Genomic DNA, 6,616 nt, shown 5'->3' with positions numbered 1-6,616 from the left:
GAAGCTGAGGCGAGTGGATTGCCTGAGCCTGTGGATTCGAGACCAGCCTGGGCAACTTGGCTAGACCTCAGTTCTATAATGAAACAAAAATTAGCCGGGCGTGGTAGCACATGCCTGTAGTTCTGGCTACTTGGAAGACTGAGGCAGGATTGCCAGAGCCCAGCAGGTCGATGCTGGAGTGGCTATGAGCGTGCCACAGCACTACAGCCTGGGCGATGGAGTGACTCCCCAACTCAAAAAAAAAAAAAGAAAAAGATGGAATTACTAAATCATTATTTGGCAACTGTCATCATAACAATTCAGTCAAGAAACATCAATGGATGCTAAAACTGGTGAGAATAGTTGAGATCATCCTGGATTATCTGGGTGGGTCCTAAATCCACTAAGTGTCCTTTCAAGAGTGAGATTGAGGCCGGGTGTGGTGGCTCATGTCTGCAATCCTAGCTCTTTGGGATGCCTAGGTGAGAGAATTGCTTTAGTTGAGATCAGCCTAAGCAACAGAGTGAGACCTCATCTCTACAAAAAATCCAAAATTAGCCAGGTGTTGTGGCATGTGCCTGTAGTCCCAGCTACTCTGGAGGCTGAGGTGGAAGGATCATTTGAGCCCAGGAGGTTGAGGCTGTGGTAGGTTGTGATCATGTCACTGCACTCCAGCCTGGGCAAGAGAGTGAGACCCTAATTCATTAAAAAAAAAAAAAAGAGTGAGGTTGAGGAATATTTGAGAGTCAAAAGAAGAGGTAATGTGATCACAGAGCATAGATTGAAGTGATATGGCCACAAGTCAAGGAATACTAACAGTCATCAGAAGAAGCTGGAAGAGACAAAGAACAGATTTAGAGCCTTTAGAGAGATCATGGCCCTATCACACCTTGATCTCAGACTTCTAGCCTCCAGAACTATGAGAGAATAAATTATGTTGTTTTAAGCTCCCCAGTTTGTGGTAACTTGTTACAGCAACCACAGGAAGCTAATACAATTACAAATGAAAAAAAGCAATCTGGCAGGTACTGCTTTATTCACGTGATCAAAGTGAACATCGTTAGTAATGGGACATATTGAAATGCTCTTCAATAAGAGGGAGGGAGAAGAACACACATCCCTTTATGACATTTCTGCCAGAGATGCATGGCCTGAATCTAATCAGGAGAAAATATCACACAAATCCAAAATGAGAGAGTCTACAACTATAATCTTCAACAGGATCAAGGCAATGAAAATCAAGGAAGAACTGAGGAACTCTCAGCTTGAAAAAGACCTAAGAGATAAAACAACTAATGAAACACATAAGCCTGGACTGGATCTTTTTCTTAGGAAGGACATTATTAAGTCAAATGATGCACATTAAATGGGGTCTGAAGATCAGCTAGAGGTAACATATCAATGACAAATTCCTGGTCTTCCTTTTTTTTTTCTGAGACAAGTTCTCACTCTATGACCCAGATTGGAGCACAGTGGCACAATCACTACTCACCACAACCTCGGCCTCGACCTTCTAGATTCAGGCAATTCTTTTGCCTCACCCTCTGGAGTAGCTGGGTCTGTAGCCATAAGACACCACGCTTGGCTAATTTTTAATTTTTTGAAGAGAAAAGGTCTCACTGTGTTTCCCAAGCTGGGCTCTAACTCCTAGGCTCAACAATTCTTCTGCTTCTCAGCCTCTCAGAGTGCTAGGATTAAGGCATGAGCACCATGCCCCAGCCAGTTTCCTTGTCTTGATGATAGTATTGTGATTATGTAGGAGAATGTCTTTGTTGTAGGAATTACAAGCTAAAGTTTTCAGGGACTTGGGAGTATCGGTTCAGCAACTTACTCTCAAATAGTTCAGGGGAAAAAAATTTTTTTTCACTATCCTTACAACTTTTTGTGAGGCTGAAATTGTTTCAAAAGAGAAAGCAAAATCACAAAGATTATTTTTGTAATTCTTAACCTAAGTAAGAACACCCAATAATACTTGAGTCAGATCACTGACTTAATTCTCACAGTAAACTAATTAGTGAGGTATCACTATTAATTCCAATTTACAAATAAGGAAGCTAAGGCATTTTTGTATTAATGATTAACCTGTGTTCATGTAGTTAGGAAATGATAAGCTAGGAATTAAACCAGATCTGTCTGAGTTTAGACCTTTTTTCTCTTAACCAGTACAGCATTCAATTTTATTATATTCTTATTGAATATAGTATGTATATATGTATGACTATATGTGTGTGTAATAGTCACGTACTGCATAACAATATTTCAGTTGACAACAGAATGCATATGTGGCAATATCCCCATAAGATTACAATACTTTATTTTTACCGTGCCCTTTCTAGGTTTAGATATGTTTGAATACACAAATACTTACCATTATGTTATAATTATCTACAGTATTCAGGACAATAACATGCTGTACAGGCTTGTAGCTTAGGAGCACTAGGCGATTCCATGTAGCCTAAGTGTGTAGGAGGCTGTACCATCCAGAGAAAGAAAGAGAGACAGAAGAAGAAGGAGAAGGAAAATAAGAAAGGAGAATAGAGGAGAGAGAGATGGAGAGAGAAGTGCAGAACCGAAGATGATGGCTGTTGGGTTCAGCGAGAGTTCTGGATCTCTGGAATACCCGACTCTCCTCATACATTTGCAATTTCGTTCACACAACTTGAAGCCAACTTCCATTACTGCAGTCAGACTTAATCAAACACCCAACTAGGCAGCCCCACTCTGGATGTGCCCTCCTCTGACATTGCCTTTAAACCCAACATGACCACAGGCAGCCATCATGCCCATTTTGGAGCTGGAGGAAACCACCCAGGGTCTTTCTGTGCAAACCCTTTGTTACCCTTATTTCCACTAAAAAAGAGGGAAGTCTCTGGGAAAGAAGTAAACTCTGGTGGGCGTGGTGGCTTATGCATAATCCCAGAACTTTGGGAGGCAGAGGCAAGAGGGTTGCCTGAGGCCAGGGACTTGAGGCCAACCTGGGCAACTTGGCAAAACCTCTTATCTACAATAGATTTAAAAAAAAAATAGCTGGGCATGGTGGAACACGCCTGTAGTCCCAGCTACTGAGGAGGCTGAGGTGGAGGGATTGCATGAGCCCAGCAAGTTGAGGCTGCAGTGGCTGTGAGCGTGCCACCGCACTCTAGCCAAGGCAACAGTGAGACTCCAACTCAAAACAAAAACAAAAAGAAAACCCAAACTACCCTCATACTTGTTTAGAAAATTGTACTCAGTTTGTCTATCTTCCTACCTCAGTTTCATCTGGAAACCATTATACTATACAAATAAGAACTTCAAGGCATGAATAAAAGGCCACAAGAACCTTTTATATAGTGATATATTAACCCAGCCTGTTCCCTGTTCCCTAACCTGAGTAGACTGGATATTGGTTTTTCTAGATATTTCTTCAATCTCCTCTCTTGTCCCCTCTTACAGATTCATCTCAGAAGGACAGCCAAACTCCAGTAATTTTCCCTGGGGTTAAAAAAAGATCCTCCCACATTTTCTCTAACATAGTCCTGGGTGTTTTCTCTCTCCCAACTCTTTCTGTCTCTATCTTCCACCACCTACTCTGTGTCTTCTCCAAGCTTAGACCCTTTCCCTCTTGTACACACCCAGAGCAATGGGCTTCTACCTTGCCGGTCTCCTGCATGGTCATATTTATTTAAGGTTCATCTCCATTAGACCATGAGCCCTGTAGGGGAAAAGAGAATGTGTAACCTCTTCTTCCCAGCACTTAGGAGGCCTTCAGGACTGTTTGCCTTGGCAATAACTTTCCCTCTGCCTCGAGGGCTCTTCTCTGTCAGTGCAAATCTTTTCCAATCTTTAAGTAAGGCCCCTTCTAAAAAGAAACTTTCATCTCTTCCTGGAAGAGATCTAGCAGGCCTCTGAACACCTGATTTACATCTTGCCTTCTACCTTGCATGAAGGTCTTATCGCTCCTGGTATTTCGCAACCTTCTTGAGGACAAGAAAGTAGGACTCTGAAGCCACCCTGGGTTTGAATCATGGGTTAGTCACCTGCCTGTTTAAGTTGTGTGATTTTGTGCAAGTTATTTCAACACTTTATATTTCAGTTTTTTATTCTGTTAAGTGGGGGGATTAAATTAGGTATTTTTGTAAAGTGCTTAGAAGAGTGCCAGACACATGAAAGTGCATACTAAATACTAGCTGTTACTGTTACGGGCATGTATTTGTTTATTTATTTGAGTCAGAGTCTCACTCTGTTGCCCAGGTTGGAGTGCAGTGGCACACTCACAGTCACCGCAGGCGTGACCTGCTGAGCTCAGGTGATCCTTCTGCCTCAGTCCTCCAAGTATAGGCACGCACTGTCATGGCTGGCTAATTTTTTGATTTATTGTGGAGATGAGGTCTCACTAAGTTGCCCGGGCTGGTTTTGAACCCCTGGGTTCAGGCAATCCTCCTGCCTTGGCCTCCCAAAGTGTTGGGATTACAGACTGAGCCACTGCGCCTGGCTAAATTTCTTATGTGTTGCATTAGTTAATTATTGTTGTATAGTGAAGTATCCTGACATTTAGAGGTGTAGAACAATTCTAACATTTGTCATCTTTCATAGTTTCTGTGGACTGAGAATTGGGAAGTGGCATAAATAGGCTGTTCTAGTGTGAGATCTCTTCTAAGGTGTCAGTTGGAGCTGCAGCCACCTGAAGAGATTTCTAAGGCTGGAGGACCCACTCCAAGTCCTGTGGTCCCTTCCATAGGACTGTGTAATGTTCCACAAGACTGTGTGATATGGCTTCCCCTTCTGAGGCCCCACTGGCCAATACAAGAGTCCAAGGTAGAAGCCCTAGTGTTTTCTATTTTTATTTTTTTGAGTTGGAGTCTCACTCTGTCACCCAGACTGCAGCCTCAAGCACCCAGACTGCAGCCTCAATCTGCTGGGCTCCGGCGATCCTTCCGCCTCAGCCTTCCAAGTAGCTGGAACTACAGGCGCGCGTTACCATGCCCAGCTAATTTTTTGGATTTATTGTAGAGATGAGGTCTCGCCAAGTTGCCAAGGCGGGTCTCGAACCCGCGGGCTCAGGCAATTCACTCATCTCGGCCTCCCAAGGCATGGGATTACAGGCTGAGCCACTGAGCGCAGCTTGGCCCCAGTGTTTGCACACAGACAACTCTGATTTAGTGTGGGAAGAGATGATACTAGGACATGAATCTCAGCAACTGAAGATCAATAGGGACAATTGTGGAGGCTGGCTGCCACATTTGCATTCTGATGAGCCATAGTTTCATTCGCCATTTCTCTCAATCCTCATGGCTGATTTACAACTCCCATTTTATAAATAAGAAAACTGAGCCTCCCAGAGTTGTTTAGTAACTAGTCCAGGATCACATAGTGAGTTACGTAGTTGATTTGGGATTTGGATCCTACTGACTCCAAACCCTGAGTTCTTAGTCACTTTGCCAGATGCATTGCTTCTTTTCACGGGTGGGCCAGTGCCTCAGCCTTCCAAGTAGTGGGAACTACAGGTGCACACTACCACGACCGGCTAATTTTTTCATTTATTGTAGAGACGAGGTCTCACAAGTTGCCCAGGCTGGTCACCAACTCGCGGGCTCAGACAATCCTCTTGCCTCAGCTTTCCAAATTGCTGGGATTACAGGCTTCAGTCACCGCACCCGGCCTAATTTTCTTTAAAAAACCATTTTTTTTGAGTCGAAATCTCACTCTTGTCGCCCAGGTTGAAATGCAGTGGCATGCTCACCACCACCGCAGCCTTGACCTATTGGGCTCAGGTGATCCTTCCGCCTCGACCTTCCAAGTAGTTGGAACCACAGGCATGTGCCACCACGCCCAGTTAATTTTTATTTATTGTAGAGACGAGGTCCCGCCATTTTGCTCAGGCTGGTCTCAAACCCATGAGTTCAGGCAGTTCTCTAGCCTCAGCCTCCCAAAGGGCTGGGATTACAGACTTGAGCCAACTGTGCCCGGCCTAGGTACCTTTACTTTTAAAAGCTCACAGACAAAAGTATACAAACGTCCACGCACTGGCTGGGAACCAGACGTTTTGGGTGCTGTCTTGCCAGACTTGCTTTCTATGCTCCAGCTTTCCCATTTGTAAGATGTCAGGTCTTACAGAGGGAGGACTTGTGTGAGGTTCCCGCCCTTTCCCACTTCCCGGGCACTTATGCAATGTAATCATGATCATAATGGTAATAAAACCAGCAGCCACGTTAACTGGATGCGTACACGTTCCAGACCCCGTGCTAACTTCACATTCGCCATTTCACTCAATCCTCATGGCTGTTTTACAACTCCCATTTTATAAATAAGAAAACGGAGCCTCCCAGGGTTGTTCAGGAACTAGTCCAGGAGCACATAGTGGAGTTACGTAGTTGACTTGGGATGCGGATCCTACTGACTCCAAACCCTGAGTTCGTAGTGACTTTGCCGGACGCATTGCTTCTTTTCACCGGTGGGCCAGGCCGAACGTTGGGTTAGGCAGGGAGGAGGTATTCTGGTTCCGACGATTAGCATTCAGGACTGTCTTTGCTGCGCGATGTGCACACTCTCAATTCTCCCAGCAACTGTGTAGAGTGCCCGGCACTCGCCCTCACCGTACAGAGGGGGAGGAGGAGGCTCAAGGTCACACCGCGAGCAAACCGCAGGGATTCAAAGCCGA

The sequence above is a fragment of the Carlito syrichta genome, unplaced genomic scaffold, assembly GCF_000164805.1.
Source record: "Carlito syrichta isolate Samal-C Ts95f unplaced genomic scaffold, Tarsius_syrichta-2.0.1 Scaffold309895, whole genome shotgun sequence".
Classification (NCBI taxonomy): Eukaryota; Metazoa; Chordata; class Mammalia; order Primates; family Tarsiidae; genus Carlito; species Carlito syrichta.
This window is presented reverse-complemented; position numbering follows the sequence as displayed.